This window comes from Larimichthys crocea, chromosome VIII, assembly GCF_000972845.2.
Source record: "Larimichthys crocea isolate SSNF chromosome VIII, L_crocea_2.0, whole genome shotgun sequence".
Lineage (NCBI taxonomy): Eukaryota > Metazoa > Chordata > Actinopteri > Sciaenidae > Larimichthys > Larimichthys crocea.
In genome coordinates this window covers 2,915,335-2,940,658 of record NC_040018.1, presented here as the reverse complement: position 1 = coordinate 2,940,658, position 25,324 = coordinate 2,915,335, and the positions used below count along the sequence as shown (strand labels likewise).

General features: G+C 39.9%; 1 protein-coding gene across 1 annotated transcript in view; it reads left to right on the top strand.

The window, feature by feature from the left end:
- Positions 1 to 12,466: 12,466 nt before the first annotated feature.
- glceb (glucuronic acid epimerase b) overlaps positions 12,467 to 25,324 on the top strand; it is a 59,315-nt gene continuing 46,457 nt past the window's right edge. The window contains exon 1 of the mRNA XM_019275841.2: positions 12,467 to 12,709. The gene's annotated coding sequence lies outside the window, so the exon portion shown is untranslated. The remainder of the gene's footprint in view (positions 12,710 to 25,324) is intronic.

Below are 25,324 nucleotides of genomic sequence, written 5' to 3'. Positions count from 1 at the left end.
TGAACTGGTCTGTGAGGCAGGGCCTGTAGTTATCCCACACACACCCCACCAACCAACTGCACCACCTACCTCAATTACCAAACCATCCCCTTGAGATCTGTTTTAATGTGCAGAACTCCCACTTACTTCTCTGTTTGTCAGCTTATATATTTCAATTTAGTGCTGAAGTAAGATACCACATGGTGAGCTGAGTGGCCGGCCGTCGCACATGACAGGTTACTTGAAAGCAAGTTGTCTCAGCCGGCTCTAGATTAACTCTTAAAGCAAATCACGACAGGTTTCCTTTCAGGGAAATTGAGGATGATACAACACATGCATCTATTGAAAAGTGCACAGACTCAAAATTTGTCAAAGCGTGCTTTAGCTCAGTGATGGATTGCAACTGAAAAAGCTGAGCTTTCATTCGGCTGTCAGGAGGAGCTGCCTGCTTCAGCACTTCTATATCCTCTTTAAAAAATGAGCAGCTCTATGGTAATTGCCACAGAAGTATTAAAGTAATAAATAAAAGCTAAACTCGGGAGAAGGGTTCAACAAAAGCGAGCATGTTCATGTCAGTTGGGTTGACAGCTTTGTCACAGGGTTACGTTTTGCTTTGATATTGAGCTGTGATTGTGTTGAATGCTTTCTGTTGCCATTTCTATTATCATACCAGTTAACTAATATACATTTTTATAAAGTGTCACGTTTATTTTAATATTTAATTGTTTTATTAAATATCTAATCCCTGAATCTAGCATGGTTATCTGCAGTGTGAATGCTACAGCCTGTAGTTGCAACGAGTGAGTTTATTTGCATTAATTTGTGAGTGGGAGCAGAAGGCGTGGGAGTAAATTTGCATTCAAAGACAAAAAACTGAGATGACTCCTTGGATATTTTGGTTTAAAGAGCATGGTTTCTGCACTCATCAGCCATCTCTCTTTCACTTTATTCACTCAGAACCTTCTTCTGAGAAGGTAAGGGGCTTAGAAAAAAATCAAATCAACACACCACTGTTTCTCTCTTGGTGTTTCTCTGAAAGGCTCTACTTAAGGTAAATTAAAAAAAAGAAAAAAACACTGGACGCCACAGCACATGAATCTTTTATGACCTTGAGAGAGCCGATAAAGTGAAACGCAAAAGCTCATAGTGCACTCTGAGCACTCGGATCAATCAAATGTCGGTCTGACGGACTCATCTTTGTGTGGAATCTTAATCTGAGCATCTGTGACTGAGTTAGTGCCTTTGAGGAGAGCATCAAGTGCTAAAGTGCTGTGGTTACATTACATATAGTTAAAGGGTCGGTAATGCAATACTTATATTATAAGTTGCTTTAGCTGACCTGCAGAAATGTAGCGATAAGGTTCAACTAAAGCGTTCTTTAACAGTTGCTTCCTCACATAAAGCGTTGCTTGGTGTTGGTTCTTCAAGTTCTTTATTCCCAAGGTGCATTTATTTGTCAGTCAGCGACAGAGTTTTGATGGAAAAATGTAAGTAAATAAGTTGTACATATGTTTTCTTTTTATATTTTGGCAGAGGAAGAAAAAGCAGACGTTGTAAAATGTTGCGATTGTCATTTTCGGTGTCGTACTCGAATAGAGATGACACTACTACCCTTCCAAAAATTATCACCCTACACCAGGAAGTACACGGTACACAGTGTACTAACAGGACTGAGACGCAGCAAATTATCGATGGTGGAGTGCAGAGGATAAGTTTCACTGCCTGAGGAAAGAAGCTGCCCTGAAGTCTGGTGGTACATCAGCGGATACTTCTGTATCGCTTGCCAGAAGGCAGACTGTTGCTGGGGGGCAACGTCTTTCTAATATCCTTTGAGCTCTGCGCCTCATTGAAATCACAGATGCTTAGTAGATAGACCCCACTCGCTACAACCCTCCTGTCCTGGGCTGTGCACAAACAAAACCAATTGCCAATCACTTCTCTTTAAAACTGTTGACTTTAGTTCCAGTAATGCAGACTTGGGTGTGTGTCTTTGCCTCCAGCTCCTTTCTTACAGATATGAATTCATCATTGCGTGTAATCCAGCCAATGATTGTGTTGGGGCTTTTAGTCGTGGGTGTACAGCGTGAACCAGGGGAGCTGAACACACAGCCCTGAGGGCCTCCGTTATTGAGAGCTCACTAGAGTATAGAGGAGGTGTGACCACCAATCTGGACTGTCTGTGATCTGTTTGTGAGGATGTCCAATATCCAGTTGCAAAGTGTGGTACTCAAGCCCAGAATGCTGCTGTAAGTTTGCTAATCAGTTTCAACAACAAACAAAATTTTAATGTGTGTAGGTGTTGTTTTAAGTTGTGTGATAGGGGATGGCATCCCCATGGTCTAGACTGGGGACGAGTCCAGATTGGCTCGGATGTTGTCTTTGATGTTCTGGAGAACATCCAGCTTTTCAAAGCTTGTCATTGAAAAGGGGGTGAGTGATGCAAGGCATCATTCATTTTGCATGAACAACCCTGAATTAATTGTATAATTAATCAACATTATTTTTCAAAACAGCTTGCAGTGAACATTACTGATGATGTTCAAGGATAGGTAGTCTGTTTATCTTTGGTACAAAAAACTATATCATGGATCAGAACAAGATCAAAAATCAATGATTTGTGCTCAATAACATTAGCATAAGCTGTGCAGGTAGAATTACTGGCCCTTTATTATATGATGACGAAAGGACTATTTAATGAAATGTCCTTCACGATGAGTTCTTTTGGAGAGACGATTATATACAAAACCTGAACTGTGTCTTATGCAAATGGTAAACAGACTGTACTTATATAGCGCCTTTCTAGTCTTCCGACCACTCAAAGCGCTTTTACACTACATATCTCATTCACCCATTCACACACATTCATACACTGATGGCCATGGCTGCTATGCAAGGTGCCAACTGCTCATCAGTTTTAGGAGCTAACCACTCATACACATTCACACACCGATGGCACAATTTGGGGTTTAGTAAGGACTCTTCGACACACAGACTGGAGGATCGAACTGCCGATCATCTGATTGGTGGACGACCTGCTCTACCTCCGAGCCACCTTTGTGGCAGATTTTATTTGTCAAACCTCAGACAGAAAACACTCTTGATCTTTAGAGTTAACAGTGTAATATCACTCATAGGAAGTTCTTGTTTTCACTATTGCGGCCAAATTTAGTCCTGTTAAGTCCATGAGGGCTGGGTGCTTGTATGTGCATGACACAATACCTAACACAGATACTGTAGGTCACATCTTGCATGGTCTCATTCTAACTTACTCTAACAGTACTCTGTCACACACACTTTTCCAAGTGTAACTAACTAACCTCAGCCCCACTTTTTCACTCGCTGTTGATAAATACGTTTCAATGCATCACTTAGAAATATTATGAAACACGACAGCTTGCATGGAATTAATTTCCAAAGCCAACTGTATCCAGGCCTGTAGTTATGTCCCAGGGTGCCTTGTGTTAAAATTAGCATTTGATTATTTCCCTTTCCTCTCCTTCTTCTTCCATTAGGAAAACAACTTTATTGTTGTGAAGACTAAGAATTGTAAATTAGCAATCTAACTAACAAAGTATAATAAATCTGAATGGTCTCTGTGGGTTTTTGTGTATTTTATGAGACCACCAGTGAAACCACCCTTCATTAGTGCAATTACATTACACAAAGCTCAGTCTGGTGCAAAATATGATGCTGCGTGCACATCTTCAATATTAAGCACACAAATCACTGAGTGGCATACCAAAGCTTTGGGAAAGAAACGGTTCGACACTGACACGTTTATTTTGAATGTCTTTATCCACAGTGAGGCCTCCCCTCCTCCTCTCCTCTCCCCTCTATCTCTGTCCACATAGCTCTGTCAGTCAGTTCATTTCTCTTTCTTGTGCCTGAGGTTGATGTCAGATACGGAGGGCAGCACATTAAAGTGGTGCACCTGCTCTCCTTTTCCAAACGTTAAAATGAGAAACGGACTGAGAATACCAATAGCCATAGATCAAATGAACGGTAGGGATTTTGAGCACCTTATCTGCCTCAGTCAGTCAGTTTGGAGTTGGCGCTCGCTACAAAGACCCAGAGAGAGGACTATGGACGAGATCCTCCCTGCTATCCCTCTGGCTGCAGGGGAAACATGTACATCCGTGCACACATACTACACCCAATATTTTACTAGATTTTGATAGCTTTTATAGAATTTTTCTATTTTCTGCTCATGTATTTTGTTGTATTTTGCCAATCCTCTGCTGTTAGATATTTTGGAGAACGGTTCATCCTACTCTAGGAGGCAATTTGATTTTTTTAAGACAGAGCATTAAACCCGCTAATCCCCGTTTTCGGCTGCTGTCGCTCTGGAATGATTTTTAACAAGTATTAAAAGTAGGACTGGTGTTTGAAGTTCTTTTCAAATAGCTTCAGTGAGTCTGCTTTTTGAACTTGGTGAGTAAGTATACACTTTAAGAGTCTGAGCCCCAAAAAACAACCAGAAATCTCTTCAGCTGTGATGTGTTTAATCAGCCTTTGAATGGGGAAAAAAAAAAAAAAAAACCTTGAAAAACCCTCGACAAATCTTAACCAACAGCAACTCTCATATCCCCTTACTCGTTATGCACTCTGCAGTCATAGAAATGAAAAATGATCTGCTTTGAATTGCATCTATTTAATCTTAAATTTAAATTATTTTCTTCTGTGCACAAAATATTTCTCTGTCTGCACAAATGGAATTTTGCATGCTGTGTGCTATCTGTTCCATTCTGCCTCTGATATCAAATGATTTTATATAGTTTGGCAGTTATAGTGTTAAGTTTCTCTTTATAAGTTTCTCGTTTTGGATCAAGAAGTTCAGTTCACAGTATAATGCCACAAATACACAAGACCCTGTGAAGCTCATTTAAATATATTTCTTCACAATCAAATTTCCTGTTCAAAGCATCCTGCATTGATATGGGAACATAATCTCTCATTAAAAAACACTCCAGTGGTTTCACGCTCCTGTCAGGTAATTCCACTAACAACTGTAAAAACAAGAAAAGCTCTAATAACTGATATAAAGTTCCTCTGCAAGCTGTACATAATTAGTGCACAATAGTTACTACTGGAAAGAAAGCTCCACATAACATTGTCCCCCCACAGCCAATTTCACACAGTGCTTTAGGAAAAAGAATATCACCGAGGAATTCCTTGGTTTTATAATAGAGGCATATTCAAAGACTTATAGAGTAACAACATATTGAAGAGAAAAGAAAATAATGGAAATCCAGCTTTAATGAAAATAATTTTTCCCAATGTCTCTGATTAATTTTTGGATTCATATCCTTTATGTTATCATGCTAAATTGACTTTAAAGATCAATTTAGCATGATAACATATTCACAATGATAAGCATTGCTTATGTTCAGCTTAATCACTGAACACAAAAGGTGGAAACAGAAGGGAGTGTCACTAGTTTTGCAAGTATGTGATCATAACCTAAAATATTAGACAAACAATGGCACTAGAAAAGGACCAGTGTGTAGGATTGGGTGGCATCTAGTGGTGTAGTTTCTGGAGAAACTACGGTAGCAAAAGTAGTTTCTCTATCATGCTAGGAAGGAAAAACTATGGCGGCAGTGAAATCCTTAAAAAATACAAAAGACTCATCTACAGTCTGTGTTTAGTTACCTTACACTAGTTAAAACATAGTTATGCACATTTTTCATTCAATTTATGTCATGTTCTTTAAATAGAGCCTCTTAATCTTACACACTGGAAATTCAAGGGATCATTAACTTATTACAGTCACAAATGTATCTATCAGTCGTCATGGTAATAAGTAGTTTGCTGTACATTTCACACCAAACTTAATGGTGGCATTAGATGAAAAGTCAGGTGCTGTATATAAATTCACATACTTCCATACTTACACCTGCTGTTTTAAAGTACAGAAGTGCGTTCACTTCCCGCCCTCAGTGGTCACCATTTAGGGCTACATAGTGGAAGGGGTGGGACCAACGGCTTTGTGAAAATGGCAGCTGCTGAAGCACTTGCGGTTAACACTATAACATATTAATGTAAGCTGTACATATGTTTTATATATGCAGTCAAATGTTGGTCCTAATGCTCTTCCCAGTTGCAATTCAGCAAAGAAGAAGAAGAAGCAGTTATATGTTAAATGCTCATTTCTGGCAGTGCACTACACCAGGAAGTACTTAGTGTACACAGTGTGCGGAAGTATCCAAGGATTTATCCTCTGGGAATCATGAATGTCTGCAGGAAATGTAATCTTGAAGTCAGTGCATTCAATATTTGTTGAGCTATTTCAGTCTGGATCAAAGTAGTGGACTGACCTATAATGCTATCCCTAGAGCCATGCTGCCATAAGAACTAAGAACTCATTAACGTAAACAATATTGTATATTAAGAGTTTTAATACCTCCAAAATCATAGCTTCTTTGCTATCAGTGACTGAAATGTCCTTTCTTCTTTAGTGCATATATCCAGTAAAACACAATCAAGCTTGAATGATCTCTAGTCCACATGCAACTTAAACAATTCCCAAAAAAACACCAGGTTTTAATGAGCATCCTCAAGTTGGACCTCTATAGCTTCCATGACAGCATTACTGGCAGTCAACTCACAGTGAGTAGTGAGAGAGCTCTTATGTGTTTTTTTTTTCAAAGGCAAGATGTTGCAGTCTTGCATCATGCACGTCTTGTACCCTGAGGTCTTTTTTTGCCTGTGATGATATCATCTCCTTTATTCTTTCTCATGGTGTATTTCATAAAATCTGGCATCAGCATGTGCACTGAAGAGACTGAAATGTCTCATTTATTTAAGTCTTTGCTGAAATATCTTCATGCTGCCTCATGCAAAAGACATACGAGCTCAAAGAAAAGCTCGAAATGGCGCTTTATGTTGCATTTCAACAGTGTGTCTTCATGCTCCATCAAATATACTGCAGTACCAATCTTAATCATTCACAATAACGTAGAACAGGTGCATTTATTTCTCTATTCTTTTTCATGGTTGCACAGAGGCAATGAACAGAAAATAAAGCAGATACTGTGCTGGTTACTAATCTGTCACAGGACTGATTTCATATTTAAAATCAGTACAAGGATAAATTATAGCCTTATTGGCCATTGTTGCAGTTTCCATTGGCTTTAACTGTTGTTACATACCGTGTCAAACAAATGTCAAGCAAGGTACACAGAGACAAACAGAAGCTAAGCAAAAATAAGCAAGCATACAGTCTGTGGAAAGAGAAAACAAAAAAAACTCAAACTCATCACCAAATTAAGGATAGGAAACACTGACAGTATAAAGAATGGATGTCACCCACAGGTTTCTAAAGAGCCGCTGTGAAGCTCAGAGTGTAGTCGCTCTGTCTGCCACCGTGTTTGCAGTCCAGCCTCTTCTGCCTTAATCAAAAAATCAGTAAAGACGTGGATCATCGACAGACCTGAGGCGAGCCGAATGACGCCTGGGTGGAAAAAGCAATGTTGCAATGTTTTTGTGATGATCTTAAACATTTTCTGCCACAGGCAACTCCTCCCTTTGCAGTATTTGCAATTATGCAGCATGGTCTCATGAGCAACCTTGGTTTATCACAAAGGCACGGTGAAATCAAGCTTTACATCCTGAGTCTTTTCAAATGGAGCGATACAATAAGCAAAGCCTGAGCAGAGTGAATAATGCATTACAGTGAGAAACAGGAGTGAAGTGTTAAGACATACATGAAATAATAATAGGAATGTGTGTGATACTAAGATAAGAAAATGAATGACAGGATTGGTTTGATTATTTAATTAAAAAATATTCTATATATATGCCACCATAGGCTGGTTCTTACAGTCTGTTCATGCAATCATATAGGCCAGTCTATACAATCTCTGTCATTAAGATTCATCATTGAACTGCATGCACAAGCACACTCCTGCATATACACTCTTGTTATCCCCAAGTATGTACAGTTTTACTGATTATACTCTCAAGTTTAATACATCGATGCTCGAGATAGATGCTTCTATTCTTATTGCAATGGACTGATTGCACGGCAACAGTGAGACACTTTGATCTGTTAAAGCTGGAAAAACACAAGTGGACTTAATAACAGTAATGACGGATCATTTTAGTGTCACAGAATACAGTTTAATTTCTGTCCAGATAATTTTTTCTATAATAAAGAATAATCTTAGTCCTGTGTAGCTGAATTTCCTCCTATGGCATGTCTGCTGTGCAACCAGTCAATTAAGAGAAGAGAAGAGAAGAGAAGAGAAGAGAAGAGAAGAGAAGAGAAGAGAAGAGAAGAGAAATTTTATTGATCCCGCACCGAGGAAATTCACTTGTTACAGCAGCTCACAGTATACAAGGTGGACAGGAAAATTCTCATAAATAAGAAACATAGAAAAAATCTAAGACATACTCGAAATAGAAAAAGTTAAATAAAATAGCAAATAAATAATAGTTATATACACTTTTCAAGTATATGGAGATGCATGTTGGATCACTTGTATCGTGACTTTAACCAGCCACCTTTCGTTTCCCAGGCCAAATCCCTACAGACTTGTAAACTCTTTTGTTTTTAAACCCGACACACTGTTCACATGTTATATAGAGATCAGGATAAATTTGATGTTGATAGGTTATGATACCTTTTTATATACTAGATGTCTTTCTGAAAATGTCTAAATAGCATTTTAACACAGGTGAATATGATTTTACACAACATTTTTTACATTTATTTTTGTTTTATTAAGATGATTCAACATAGAGATTCACCATTTTATAATATTTCCTTTTTCCAAAAATTGTTTTTATACAAGCAAAACAAAAATATAAAAACATAACCTACAGCTGCGCAGAGGGGGTTATAGCCTTCATCCAGTAGTGCATCTTACAGTACAACTGACTTAATACTTTACATCAGTTTACATTATTATCACTAAAATTATACATCGCTGATGTCTTCATGTTTAAACCTAATCAGTTTTTTTTTCTCTTTTCCTGTATCCTATCTTACCACTGACTATGTCAAGCCATTTTGTCTCGATGGCCTTCCTACTAGTTCTGTGAAATACTTTGGTAATTAGTAAGTATCCTAATTCAATATCATATACGACATGTATCTAAAGGAGGATATCCTTCAGCTACACATCATATATGATACTGACCAACATTTCTTGATTACGTATCCTAATATCTCATTCAATGCTGCATAAATAGCTCTATTTTTGGGGCAACTCTAGAAGATATTTGTATGATTTGCATCTATATTTCCAGCATTTTTGCTGCCTTGGGTGCTGTTTGCATTTTTTTTAGGTGTCATAAAGAAGATTTTAGTAGCTCAGTCCATAGAGACTTGGCTTGGGAACCGGAGGGTGGCCGGTTCAAGTCCAGCATGGACTGGTAGCTGGAGAGGTGCCAGTTCACCTCCTGGGCACTGCCGGGGTGCCCTTAAACAAGGCACCGAACCCCCTCAGCTGCTCGCATGGTGCTGGTCTGGCTGGCTGCCCATTATCTACAACCATCTCTCTCCACATTTGCATGTCTATGGGCCTTGTACTTGTACTGTCTGTGTGTTCTGGGTTAAAAATGCATTTAAATAAAAAAAATTAGTGAAAAAAGAATTTCCCCGTTGAGGGGATTAATAAAGTAAAGCCAACAGGCTTAACAGGCTTGTTCGTAAGGCCAGTGATGTTGTGGGGGTGCAGATGGACTCGCTGTCTGTGGTGTTGGAAAGGAGGATGCTGTCTAAGGTGCAGGCTATCTTGGACTATGACTCCCACCCACTCCATGAGGTGCTGGACAGACTCAGGATCACCTTCAGCCAAAGACTGCTGGTACCAAGATGCTTTCCTACCTGTGAGCATCAGTCTGTACAACTCCTCCCTCAAAATATCAGACACTCCAAGTCAAGTCCAGTAGCTATTGAACTGGCATGTGCAATACATAAGTGGAATCTGCCACACGCATACTGCACTTCAACAATCAGTAGGTTTTAGATTTACATATTGCATAGCTCACTGTTACTGGTTTTTATTTTACTTTTACTGGTTCTACTTAACTGTTATTTATACATGTGTATATAGTGTTAAAATAGAATATTGTATAGGTGTATAGGGTAAAAGTTTTGTTTTCTTGCTATTGTTTCATCACTTACTATCTCACTTACCGTTTGGGAGCTACTGTAACAAACACAATTTCCCTGCAGGGATTAATAAAGTATTTCTGAATCTGATTCTGATTCTGATCTGATATCTTCATCTTCTTCTTCTTCTTTCCAATTTCATCTCAAGAACATAACCTGACTTCGCCTATCACTCTCAATTTCATCTCAAGAACATAACCTGACTTCGCCTATCACTCTCCTTCCCTGCCGCTGAAACCCTCATTCACGCCTTCATCACTTCCAGAATTGACTACTACAACAGCATCCTCTGTGGCACACCATCCAAAACTTTAAACAAACTACAGTACATCCAAAACTCTGCTGCTCGTCTGCTCACCCACACCCGCACCCGTGATCACATCACTCCAGTCCTCCAGAAACTCCACTGGCTCCCAGTTCCACAGCGTATCCAGTTCAAAATCCTCCTACCTCACTGACTTGCTCCATCGCCACAATCCATCCCGCAGCCTCCGTTCATCTGATGCTAACCTCCTGACTCCTCCACCCAGGACCAAGCACCGTTTTTAGTGTACTATCTTATATTGTTTTGATGATTTGATGTTCTTCTTATGCAAAGTGTCTTTGAGTACCTTGAAAATCCTATAGTTTTCCTATAGTTTCGAAAAGTAGATTGGGAGCCAGAGCTTTCAGCTATCAGGCTCCTCTTCTGTGGAACAAACTACCATTCTGGGTTCTGGGGGCAGACACGGTCAACATTTTTAAGAGTAGACTTAAGACTTTCCTTTTTGATAAAGCTTATAGTTAGGGCTGGCTCAGGTCATACCTTAGTTATGCTGCCATAGGATTAGACTACCAGGGGACTCTCCTTCCCTTCTCTCTCTCTCCCTCTCTCTCCCTCTCTCTCTCTCTCTCTCTCCCTCTTACCATCTGTGGACATACATGTCTCATTAATGCATGTTACTAACCAAACTTCCCCAGAGTTTCTGTGCTCTCTCGTCCAGCAGGTTCTCGTGGATCGTGGCTGCTGCTGTGATCCTGCACGACGTCCACTACATATATTATTACTGTCATTATTACTACCATATCTGCTACTGTGGTCATTTTATCATTCATTGTAATTGTACTATATGTTTGTGTTGATTTGTCCTGTACATGTGACATCCATTGCACGTCTGTCCGTCCTGGGAGAGGGATCCCTCCTCTGTGGCTCTTCCTGAGGTTTCTTCCATATTTTTTCTCTGTTAAAGGTTTTTTGTGGGCAAGTTTTTCCTCACTCGAACCCAGGTACTAAGGACAGAGGGTGTCACTCCCTGTACAGATTGTAAAGCCCTCTGAGGCAAATGTACTTTGTGACTTTGGGCTATACAAATAAAAATTTGATTTGATTTGATTTAATAATTTAAAAAAAGGCTGCAGTATCATGATAATACCCGTAACCGTGATACTTTGTCTGGTATAGTATCGTAGTTACTCATTTTGGTATCGTGACAACTCTAGTTGATTTGTCCTGTACACGTGACATCCATTCCACGTCTGTCCGTCCTGGGAGAGGGATCCCTCCTCTGTGGCTCTTCCTGAGGTTTCTTCCACCTTTTTTCTCTGTTAAAGGTTTTTTGTGGGCAAGTTTTTCCTCACTTGAACCGAGGGTCTAAGGACAGAGGGTGTCACTCCCTGTACAGATTGTAAAGCCCTCTGAGGCAAATTTACTTTGTGACTTTGGGCTATATCAGTGGTTTTTAACCTGGGTTCGATCGAACCCTAGGGGTTTGGTGAGTCGGTCTCAGGGGTTCGGTGGAGCCTCCGCCCTGGAATTTTTTATACCATTTGTTACAACATATCTTTGTGAGCAATCGTTTTCGAGGATGCTGGACATAAAAACTAAGAAAAGGAACAGACTTTGCTGTGAAAATGACATGAGACTGGCACTTGCCAAGGTGAAGCCACGCATATCTGAACTGGTCTCTCAAAGGCAACAGCAGAAGTCACACTGAGGTAAGTTGTTGTGAGTTCATGCACTGTGTTGGTTTTGTTATTTGAACAAGGTGATGTTAATGCACGGTTCATTTTGTGCACAAGTAAAAAAAAATCATATTTTATTTTTTACTAAAGAAGGGTTCAGTGAATGAGCATATGAAACTGGTGGGGTTCGGTACCTCCAACAAGGTTAAGAACCACTGGGCTATACAAATAAAATCAATGATGAAAATATAAAATGTATTATGATTATTTATTATTATTAAATCCTTAAACGTTTGATCCCATCTATGTTACTCTGTGTTATAATAACACACACAGAGACTCTGCTGCTCAGCCTGTGTCCACAAAGCTCTAATGAAACAAACGCTTTGATTTGATTGGTCGATAGATCTCTCTCTCTCTCTCTCTCAGTTCTCGCCTTTTGTCGCGATAGCACAGATCCTTCCCAGTGAGAGGCTGCTCCTGAAGTGTCTTCACTCGCTGTCGGGGCTGTAGAGGCAGCACAGCCAGCCACAGTCTCCTCGCTTCAACCGTAATTCAGTCGGGAGGGAGTCTTTTAAACTAACCCAACCAACCGAGATCAACTCGTAGCGGTGCTCCCGAACAAACTCCGGCTCTGCTCCGACACCTTTTAAACCCCCCTGCAGGCAGGTAAGACGGCTAACGTCTTGTTGTTGGCTTCCCCTCAGTCCAGACACTCCAGATATATATGTGTGTGTGTGTGTGTGTGTGCTAGCTGTTTCTATCTCACAGTTCATTTTCACATCAGCTGAAGCAACAACATTTAAATCCTTTCACCACTCTTTCGTTCACACGTCGTCTTTATATTCACCTGCTCGGAAACTAACGGCAGTTTAAAACGGCTGGTGCGTTCAGGGAACCGGAGGGAAACGGGAGGAAATGTAGGAACTTCAAAGCTCACTGTTGACTCTGTCTGAGGAACCCACTGTTAGCTCGTATGCTAAAGATACATCTGCTTTACTATAAAGTAAGCTCACTCAGCAGCTAGCTGGCTGATATATTATTTTTACAGTATTGTCCTGTTGTTGTTGTTGTTGTTGTTGTTGTTGTGATGAGGTGGCGAGGGGAAGCCATGACAGCAGCCTCTCTTCTTTCTTTCTGTTGTTTTTTTTTTTTGTTTTTGTGAATGAACCACAAACTGACAAACTTAAACTTGCCAATCTTTTAGTTTTCACCTTTTTTTTAAAGATGGTGTTTCCACCATGTTGTTGCAACAGGACAGCTACTTTTCTTTCCAATGTGCAAGTAACTTCTTCATCCAACCTACACACACATCTGTGCAGCTGTCCTGTTATTACTACAGACCGAAGGTGACTTGTAATTGTGCTTCTGGGAAGACTGCAATCAGAGATGCTATGATACTACTTTTTTTTTTAATCCTTCGAACTGTCTGTCCATACATACCAGCCCTTTACTGTCCAATGCAGGGATCTTCAACCTTTTTTTAGTGCAAGCACCCCTTGGACGACAGGCAAACAGAACAGGGACCCCCACATGTAATTATAACTTTTATATTTACTTTATTCAACTTTTATGTTACCTTTATTAACCTGTTTATACACTGGGTTATTACCCTGTATGTGTTTATTGATTGATTAATTTTTTTTTTTTTTAAAAACGACATAATTATCGTTGGTTATTAAATGCCGAGAGCTGTGCTGATTCATCCGATAGGTGTGCAAATGCCTCTGCCGTTTGTAGTTTCTTAATTATCTGCATCCTCGCATTCGCCTTTATTTTGGTGAAAATTGTCAATTATTATGACAATAATTGGTGGACCCCCCTGCAGTACCTCTGAGGACGCCCTAAGGGTTACGGACCCCTGGTTGAAGACCCCTGCTATAGACTGAAAGTGACTCATGCTTCTGGGAAGACTGCAGTCAGAGATGCTATGATACTACTGTTTTTTGTGGTCGGTGCTTGTCCTTCGAATGCACATCCTGAACTGTCTGTGCATACCCATACCAGCCCTTTCCTGTCTAATCCCTCTTATGTTTTGGTAACAACACAGCTGTTAATAGTGTGCATTGTTCAGGATCCACTATAGTTGCCATTAGGCTATTTTCAGCACTCTGACATGTAGGTATGTCCACATATCCTCATAAATTTCCACACGTAAAGATGAGAAACTTAATGGTAATGATAAAAAAAAAAAGAGGGCTAATGCTGTATTATAAAGTGTCATTGATTAAAGCTGCTTGAAACTCACTGGTCCACTGGTGGCGACTGAAAAAAAAACATATAGCCTGTGTATATAATGCAGAAAGCAGAATAAGTGACAAATAAGTGACGAGTAAACTGTACAGAGAGGTGCCGTGGCAGATAATATCAACTGAAATTAGATACTGAATGTTGAAAATAGTTGTAATATGAGTACAAACAGTGAATTCAGTCTCGGGTACAATATATGATAACACTCCTGTGTCGGTGCCCAGCAGTGAGAGCGGCGCTGTACCGTCGCTGTCGATTGATTGCTGAAGATGCTCCGGTGTTTATCCAGAAAGGCATAAAGGGGGAGAAAACAGTCTGCCTTAAATGTTTCTCATAATGTACATCAGTATACTTTTGAACACAGGAAATTAACGTTTCCCACTACTTAACATTTTCTACATCGATACAGGAGGTCATCTGTCCAATATTGCATTTTTAGTGGTCGATACAGATATGATATATTTGTGACATTAAAAGAGCTGATGAAGATCTATTGGCAGATAGATAGACATAAAACAATGAAACTGATCACTTAGTTTTAAATGATGACCACGACGTACTGAGTGGGACATTTTCCTACAGAACATTCTTTACTTACCAAATACTGCATTACTGTACTGCATTGGCCACATAACACATTTCCTATGTACTGTGTTTATTCCCATAAAAGCTTTTTATAACACGTATGGTGGAAATAAACATAGCCGATGACAGGACAGTTGTGTTACATGATTTTCTAACAGACTTAAAGTGAAGACATCTCTGCCGGTCTGCACCTTGCAATGTGTGTGATCTCTGAATCTGTTAATTCCTCCCAAGAAACATTATTAAGGAGTGTCCATGGCTCATAGCGTCTCCACTCAGCGAGCAGCTTCTTTTTTTTTTTTTTTTTTTTTTTTTTTTACAGCTGCTTCAGTGAGGTCCAGTTTCACATTGTAATGATGAATGTTGCACATTAGGTCTTTGTGCAAACTGCTATGATTTGGATTTCATATGTCAACCTACACCACAGGCTATACCAAGTGTTTTTTTTTATTATTATTACAGGGACTGACTACCAAATACCTTAAATTTTTCAGTTTGTTCAAGAGCCAGCTCAAACATGTTTAAATGTTTCACCATTTCACTAATCACATGCCTGTTTTCCCCTTAAATATGCCTCACTATACACATAATCCTAATTTGATTATAACAGTTGAACACATTGTCATATATGCCTTAGTCCAGTTACATATCTGAGCTGTGTTGCACTCACAATCAGTGTAAGCACCCACCTGGATTTTTGCTTAGTCATAGAGTTTATTTCAGCATGTCCGTGTCTGGCAAGGGTCACGACTGACCTTTGCCAAGTTTCGACCACGTTAACCCTTTAGTTTAGTTTAGTGTGTTTTTTAAAAAACCTACCAGTGCGAAACCTGTGGAAACCTTTAACCCAGACAAATGAAAGTGTTGTTGTTGCGCTGATTCACTGTCAGATGTAGTGAATCTCAAAGTAGGAGGCGTGGGATCAGCAGTAATCGGAGTAGTGTCAGCAGCTCCACCCAAATAAAAACTGAAGAAGAGCAGAAAATTTGAGAAGCCAAAGCAGTGTCGTCTTTAAAAAGAGTGGACAGCATACTAGACAATGTGAACACGGCAAAACCTTTCAAAAACATATATAAAGCTTAGCTTTGTGAGCTGACACCTTCTCGTCTGTTGGTCGCTGGTGTTTCTTTTCATGAGCAGAAAACGTATCCTTAATCCATTATTATAAAGTGTTGTATTTCTAAGTGGCTAAACTGTGTTAGAGATGGATTATGCATAAAAATGATATCCAAATATATTTTATTGATCGTCTGGTTGATTAGATGATACGACCTACAGATCAGGGCATCAACTTGCAGAACCTTACGGAGCCTACTAGTACTAATTTAACTAACTGACACAATGTCAAAGAACAAACACAAATCACTACATTGATCCTCAGAGGACAGAAGAGCTGAGTGCATGAGTCTATTTTTGATGGTGTGTGCATATTTACTGTGGCTTGCTGTTCAGTTTTAATGATGGATTGATAACGTTACCGTTACCGTTTTTTTTTTTTTCTTTTTCATGTTGTTTTTTTCGGAGCTGCGGTGCTTTTTACTGGCTTTGTTGTTGTACAGAAGCCCATTTTGCCTTGAAGGTAATGATATAGCTAAAGCTGAAAATGGTCTACCAGCAGGAATTAATTTGCTTTGTTGGCTACGTTGTGTAAGTCTGATTGGCATTGATTAGCAGCTCGGAGCACTGAGTGCACTGTTGTCAATTTAAAGAAATCTAGAGATAATATGCAGCCCCCCATCAACCAGTTGATTAGTTAGAGAGTAGGTAGAGTTTCAGTCAAACGGGATTGCCCTAACATTTACCCTTGAAGTCTATGTGTGAAAGTTTATTCCTGACCTTTTGAAATATTCGGAAAGGTGTGTGTGGTGCAAGTAAATTTTAGTAATCTTTAGCTAAAAGTAAACGTGGAGTGTAATTATCCGGAACCATTATTGCTCTAGTTGTAATCTATGACATTATGGCAGCCATTCTGTCAACTTTGGCAACCAGCATTGATCCCTGGCAGGCAGCCTGGCTACCATTTCTGAAACTTGCTGTCGGGCACTGTCTGGTTTCATTTGGTGCTCTGAATTCACACATGAACCAGAAAGGCAGTGGAGTGAAGCGGATGCAAAGCAGGTTTTTCCCCTAGTGTAAAGTGGAGAGGAAGGTGCTCATGTTTAAAAAAAAAAAAAAAGTATTTTAATGTGTTCTCTTGCTTGTTATATTTTGTGGTGCTATTAATTTTTTCTGCTAGCTGCAACACAACCATCTAGAAATAAACGCAATGATCAAGTCACTGATGTCACTGTGAGCTTCGCAGTCGTCTAACTGAGTATTTTATTTCGGGATTCATTTTATTTTATTCAGATTTTGCATGCAGCATGGTGAGTTTGTACTGGTGTTTTTGCATAAATACATTTACCTTGATGCGGTAGGTATCTCTGTCACACGCTCTCTTTGTCTCCTACACTCACAGTCTTCACACTTGTTTAATTTTCACACATATAAAATGCACCACGATCATTTTCCAGAGCTCTTTGATAGGTGTTTTGTTTTTTGTACCATGGTAGTTCTTTTTCATAAATAATTTAAGCAGTAAATGTTTAACATAAACCATTTACTGTTTTTTTTTTTTTTTTGCAGAATTACTGATTTAAACTACTTATTGACTAAAGCTGCTTAAATCTAACTGGTGCACTGGTGCATACTGGCTGGAGAGAGAGCAACTGGGGGGAAAAAACATATAGCCTGTGCAGAAAACAGAAGTAGTGACAGCCAGTAGAGACAGGAATGAGAAGTTTGTTTGGTTTCATAGCCAGTGAGGGCATCCAGAAGTGTGCTAACAAAGACTTGCACGCAAAACCTCGTTCCATGGAGTGTGTGGAGTGTACTATTTTTGAGTGGTGGCAGATTGCAGATTGCAATAACACTGGCAGAAGTTGGCAGCTTGCTAATTAGGCAGTCAGCTAATCAGGACACAGAGTTGATAGAAATGCCTGGAGCAGACCGATTACAGTATATCACTCTACATAGGTGGATATTGTTTAATAGATAATACTTTTATTAGGAAGAGAGGAGGTTCTAAATGAAACCAATTTAGACCCAAACAAAAACCTTTTGCGATCCATAAATCTCAGCTCCTCGCAAAGTAATCCTTTAGTCATTGGTATTGATCAGCAACTCCCCTAGATGTATTAAGGCCATTTCCTGCTGTGCTGCAAAATGTACCTTTTCCCAAAAGTTCCTCCTGCAGCAGAAAACACCGCACAGCAAGATGTTGTTTTTATCCACTTTCACACTACAGCTCTGTTCCATATATTTTATTACGTATATTTTTTTATGTTTCACTGCCTGTTCTGGTCATAGACTGTATAAAACATGATGAAGTATTGCTGACATTACCCGAGGTTTTCCAAACATAGGCAAAGACGCGGAGCTTGGATGGAGCTGAGCCAGGCTGAATGAAGCCCGGTTGCTCAAACAAGCTGCCTGTGATGGCACCAGTGACAGAAGAATGTGGCGCTGTCCTGCCTATCCTGCCTCCCGGCTAATCTAAAAATCGCCAAAGATGTGGATTATCGGCAAACATGAGGTGTGCTGAATGACGCCTAGGTGCTCAAACAACGGACTCACCTGTCAATCAGAGTTTATTGACACTCGGGTGTGGACATAGGCGTAGTCACGTCGCCTTATCGATGCAGCTCTGATATCCGAGCATGTTGCCGTGCCGTGAGATCTACTGAATTTTACAGAGTGCTGTTTTATGTCCACGTACTTTGATTTATTGTTGATGTATGTCCTTCCAAAGCCATTTCAGCCTCTTCTGTGACGAGTGCCTTTTAATCAGCACATTTCACCACACTGCGAGAAACAGTCAAGTGTCCTTGTGACTGAAGTCTATTAAAAACAACGAGGAGCACAGGACAGATCGTCGTCCAGTGGTAGCAGGGTTTTGTACTGAACTCTTCTCTGTGTGCACTTGTACTGCAGAGAGATATGCAGCTTGTAGCATGTCCAGTCCTTTGCCGTGTACACTGTAGTAATTACTAGCCTTAAACCTGTCAACTTTGATCCACCAGCTCTCTATAAAAGAATTTAACTCTCTATTATTATGCTGAGTATTGTTTTTACCAAGTCTAAACATGCCTGTTTCAACAAGAATCAACAGCAGAAGGATCTGAGTCGTCTAAACATGTCGTCTGCCTGTACCTTTAATTTCTGAAGGTTAAAGCAACAGTTGATTTTAAGGTTGAGCAATTGGACGAATATATTGGCAGTCACCAACTGGATGAGTCGATGGCTGTTTTTTTTTGTGTTGATTTAATTAACTCTGGGATGTTGCCTGTTTGTCCTTTGCGACAGAAATCTTCAGACACACTAAACACTTTATGTTTGTGTTGCACCTTTAACTCTTGGTGACACCAAACAGACTGATTGACTGACTAACTCTGTGGAATTAGGGTTTATTTCGATCAAACCAGAGATGGTGATTGCTGGAACAGCAGAAAGATCATGGTAGATTTTTAAGTTGAATGAGTGTTTTACAATAAGTTAATGAGGCAGTTAAGCTGAGAAAGTTTAATTCAAAAGGTTCACAGTTGTATTTTTTGGTTTAATCAAGCACAAATGAAAATAAAAAGAGGGACACACACACACCTGCCTGACTATATCAGCAATCAGCTGTTGTTTGGAGGACGGTGGTTGTGATATTTTAACAATTCACCCAACCCCATCAGTCCAGCTTGTGTATGAATCCTGCCCTGCTCCAGCCAGCTGATGGTACCAGTACAGTCAGTTTTCATCATATTCTGTGCTCGGCTTGGTCGTGTGTGATAAGATGCCAGCTGATATTCTTTCCTCCCCCTTCATTATGTGATTTTCCTATACGTTTCAAATTGTACTACAGGCCTTTTAAAAAGCCACATTATTATCAAGTAATTATACATTTTGGGTGACAAAACATTTTTCTTTGCTCATCCAAAAATAGAAAGCAAATAATAACATTTATTTTCATCTCTGTTTACAAGACTTCTTTGTGCAGTGTGTTTATCATCTTAATTAAGCTTTAAAGGAAAGGTCTGCACGAGGCTGAGTCTCTTCCCACACTCTTGAGGCTTTCCCATCTGTTTTATCCCAGCCACAGCCCAAAAAGAGATAATGCTGACTAATTATTAGCAGAAGATATTTAAATATCTTACATTATCCTTCTTTTTATTGTTCAGTTTTATTATTTGGTTTTAAGTCGACAGTTGTAAAAAATGTGCTACATCTGAGCTTTTATTCCTGTGTAGGCTTAGACATGCTGCAGCACAGTGACTAAATAATCTTAACCAAAACCTGCTTGCTTCTTTTGTTCCAGTCCTGCCAGAGGTTTATCGAAATGTTAAAGTGGCACATAGGAGATGACATGAGACAATGGATTTTTTATCCAGTACAGATTTTACCATAACCTTTCTACCAAAGTAGTTATACATTTTTTTAATATCTTTTTATTAGGCCATTGTGGGTGATGTTGCAAATCAGTGAGCCGGACTGCTTTATTGCTGCACTGGACGTCAAGCTTCTTTGCACCAGTGTGATGAAGTACCTTGATTTGTCAGGTACTTCATTCATAGGATTAGCCAAAAACAGACATTGCCATCTGGTTGGTTTATTGTTTTCTCAATTGAATTTCCAGAATACATCCCATAGACTATATATCCTGACATACAGTGTATTACTATTGTGTTATAAATCATATATACCCAACATAAGACTGATCCATATTGCCCACACCTAGTGGCAGAAGCGAGATTATCAGATGTGGGTTGTTTGTGACTAAGATGGCAGATGGCAGTTTTAATGTTGATGCTCCTTTTCTTGCTGAAGTTGACCAGAAAATATAATCTTCAAATTAGCCATGTTTCCTGCTCCTCATATCCCACAAGACCAGACAGATTTATATGATTTAAGTGATATTTTCTAATATTATCTTATAGTGTAGAATAACTCTTCTGCAAAAGGAAATTTAGTTTTTTATCCTTACTTTTGAAATTCAGATTTTTTTAGTCTCATATTCAAGTTTATTTCGAGTCCACACGGTCATTGCCTCCACTATCCACACCCTATTTTAGGAAGTGTTGGATGTTTTCTCTCTCTCGCTGGGCTCTACACTATTCCCAACTTTGACCTGCTGAGTGTCGACTTGCTCTTTGTCTTAACATAGATGCTTCCATTAAAAATAAAGTGCTTTGTTACAACCCTGTTTCTATAAAAGTCAGCACGCTGTCTAACATGTAAATAGAAACAAAATGTGATGATGTGCATAACATTGAAACCCTGTATTTAACTGAAAATAGCACAAAGACATCTCATCAAATGTTGAAACTGAGAAATCTTATTGTTTTTGAATTTGATGCCAGCAACACAGGGGAGGGTCTGTTGCATCACTTCTTCTTTTAACAATACTCTCTAAGCATCTGGCATCTGAGAAGGAGACTATGCTGTAATCTTGAAAGTTGAACATTTTCACATTCTTTCTTGATGTACGAATTAGCTGCTCAACAGTTCAGGTCTCCTTTGTTGTATTTTATGTTTCATAATGCGGCAAACTTTTTCAATAGGTGACATGCCTGGACTGCAGGCAGGCCAGTGTAGACATCGTCAACTTGGCAGCATATGTCGCTCCAAAACCTACATTTTGTTCACAAAAATACAGCTTACCCATGCCAACCCCTTGAGTCTTGAATCTTAATGTTCAGTCTCTGTGCACCTACCAACCCTAACACAAAAAATATCTTTAAAAAAAGTACATGGGGACGGATTCTCTACCAATTTAGCAAATCGACACCCCAACCCTTAGTCCATCTTAAACAAGCTCAGGCCAACAGAAGGTGGATGCGTTTCTGGATCTGGTTTATGAACTGTGTTCACAGACGGTGGTTTTTGGAAGTGATCCTCAGCCATTGATGTTCACAACAATCCCGCCCTGAAGATCACGGCAATCTAATATTGGTTTTTCGGCCTTGTCCCTTGCATGCAGTAATTTCTTCTTTTAATGATATTCTGAACTGCAGATGATGAAATCCAGTGGTGCTTTGCAAATTTAGGTTGAGAAACATTATTCTTAAATTGTTTACTCGTTGAAAGACTGCGATGGCAAATTATGCATGAACCCCTCCCTACCTTTACTTCACAAAGACTCTCTGGGAAGTTCTTTTTTATACCCAATCATGTTACTAACTTGTTGCCAGTTCACCTCATTAATTCTGACATGCTTCACCAGGAGTTTTCTTTCAGCATTTGACAACCTTTCCAGTCTTTTGTTGCCACTGTCCCAACTTTTTTGACATGTGTTGTTTGCCTCAAATTCAAAATGGACATGCAATTTTCCAAAAACAATCAAATTCTTCAGTTTCAGTCTTTGATAAGTCGTTTAGTTTCAATTAGAAATGGGATATCAGTGTTTTGCACATCGTCACCTTTTGCTTCTATTTACATTTTACACAGCTTGCCAACATTTTTGCAAACAGGGTTGTGAATAGAAAGAGAAGAATGCTTTGTCGGTTCAGTCGTTTCCACAAGACTAGCACATATTCAAACAATACTATGAACCTAAGTTTCTGACCTCAAGCTGTTATAACAACTTCTTTCAGCTTACTTAAATGTCACTGATGTCTCTCCTACGAGATGCCAGTAGTTACTTTGTGTCTGTACCATGGCCGAAGCTGCATGAGCTTGCTCGTGCTGAGATTATCTCTAATGCAGTCAAAAGCCAATTTGTCCCTGTGCTTATTAATAGGCTAATATACAAAGGGCTTCTCTGTTTTGGCTCCATGCATGACACTTCCTAAAGCCTCCTGAAGCACAAAATCCCAGGTCGCTGTGATTGTCCCAGTGCCTTTGATAACCTGCGACCCAATATTGGTGTTAATGAGGCACATGGAGGATTGTTTGTCTTCTTTATAATGAACTGAACATTATATGAGAGAGACACAAAAGTAGAGTCAAGCACTCCAGACTGTGACGTTGTAAGAGGATTTTGGCCACGACACACCATATGGGGAATAATCACAAAGATGGAAGGAGATAATGGCTGTTGTAACGACATACGTCTGCAAAGACTGCTGTAAGTGTCATGAGAAATATGCCTTTCCATGTGGCCATGTAATATAAATTATTTAGATAAGATAAGACCTACTTTATTGTCTCTGAAGGGATATTCGGCTTGGGCATCAATCAACCTAAAAATCTGGAGAATATGTAAAATATTGCACATGCCTTGGACGATAAAAGCTATACATGCATAAATGAAAACACAAAAATCACAAAACCATGTTTATTTATTGAATTTATATTACATTTTCATCATATAACACAGCCGTGTTGACAGGCACACCACAATGGCTGCTTTGGTTAACATTTATTCTTTGTGTTTCTTGTCTCTCTAGCTTACATTCTGCTTTAATACTTGACAGCGGGTTGAGGGGGGTTGGATGAGTCCTGGCTCTCTGTGGGACACTGCTGTTGTAAACCCTTGCCCTGTGACCCTCAAAGTACAGCCAACCATTGCCTGCTTCAAAGGCAACACGCAGACAGCTTATGTCTGCATACTTTGGAGGCACAACCCTACCCCAGGCACCTTCCTCTATACCCCTCCCCTGTGCTAAATACCAACCACCCCACACAACAAAGAAAGTGGCCCCAGTTGCCCTCAGGCACGCAGACAGCAGATACGGCCCATGCTCCCATCTCATTATTCATCGTAGTTTTTGGCTTTCAGTGAACAAGCCTTCAAGAGAAATGTGTCTAACGTTCATCTTGTATTGTGGATGTACCGAGGATTAAGAGCTGGTAGGTCCACACAGGCTTTCCAGGGAATTGTAACACTCTACAGGGAGTGAGATGCTCTGGTTGGCTGGCTTGCAATCATGTGTGGAGTGCTTGTGCCTTTGCCTTCTGTCCTTTCAGACCCTCAGGACCCGGACCCAAACCCAAGAACCCCACCGCCGTGCCCCTTCGTACACGGGTTAACCACACATACAGACACGAGACAATAACGTGGAGCTGTTCTTCTCGCCCACAGTTGTCTCTTGCAGCAGTCTGATTTGAGTGTCTATTCAATGACGGTGAATAGAGATGCTACTGTGTTGTCTCTCAGCATGTGTTCTGTGCAACCAAAGTTAATAACGCCCCTTGTGTTATACTGACAGGCTGAATGCTTCTCACTTCATTTTTTACTCACTACAGACTTCCTGTGTCATTCACTTGTTCAAACAGTTGTGGTCTATAGTGGAACCGAGATTAAAAAAAAACCTGGCACCAACTACACAAACAGCATTTTTGTCCACTCTTGGTTATTGGCGTTTGTGCCAATGGACCGTGTATTGACTTTTCTGTTGTTTTTTGCTGCTTTGTATTCATTATACATTCCAAGTAAAATTCCTGCATTTTCTACTTTGTTTTATTGTCAAAATTGTGGCCATTGCATGATGCTACCTGTGCACTTCTTAGCTGGAAACTCGCTGCATCCAGCACTGTGGCGCAAACTCAAGTTTTTCCATTCATTTGAGTGTGAGGCTGCAGGGGTGTCCGTCATAGAAATGCAGCAACCTGCAGCGGAGCAGTTGACCCGTATCGAACTTTTAGAAAAACACAGCCACTGGGTGTCGTTCAGCTCAGTTGGTAGAGCAACCACCCCATGTACAAAGGCTCAGTCCTTGCCGCAGCAGCCCAGCGTTAGAATCCGACCTGTGGCTCTTTCCCGCATGTCATTCCCCATCTCTCTCTCCCCGAATTCCTGTCACTCTTCAACTGTCTCTATCGAAAAAAATTTAAAAAAGCTTGAACAGGCCAAAAAAAGAAAAGAAAAACGGAGCCACATGTCATGCTGCGGCCACCAATCAGACAATCACATCTGTCAAACCCTCCACAGTCAGCCTGAAATGTCTGAAACTGAGACTATAGGTGGATTGCACTGGTGGTCTACTGTTGTTCTCTGACTTTGTTTATTTCATGTACCCAGCTTATAAATCTGTGTCTGGCTTGTGATTTGCGCTGCAAAATAGTGACATGAAGAAGATTAATTTGGTTTGTGTGCAATGCTTTGGAGGGAGTCTCTGAATGGCCACAATTAGGAGAATAAAAAGAGAAAAAATGAAACTACCAGGGTAAAAATTTGGCAAGGTTCGACACATAAAATTGTATCAGCGCTATAATATTTGAGATGTGTGGACCCATTTGGATAGGCTGCCAATTCATATTAGTTTCAGTCGGATTAGGGCATTAAAAATAGAAACAGAAGAGTAAAAGTCTCCTAACGACAGTGAGTCCTGCATTATGTAGGAGCTGCAAAATTACCGAACACTTGCACGTTTGAGCAGTTGCCCGTGATGTCACTAGAGCTCAGTGGAGGGCGTTCACAGTCATGCTTTGGTCTTGCTTCCAAGCAATGTGTTGCACATGTTAATATAAAGGAGTACTTTTCCA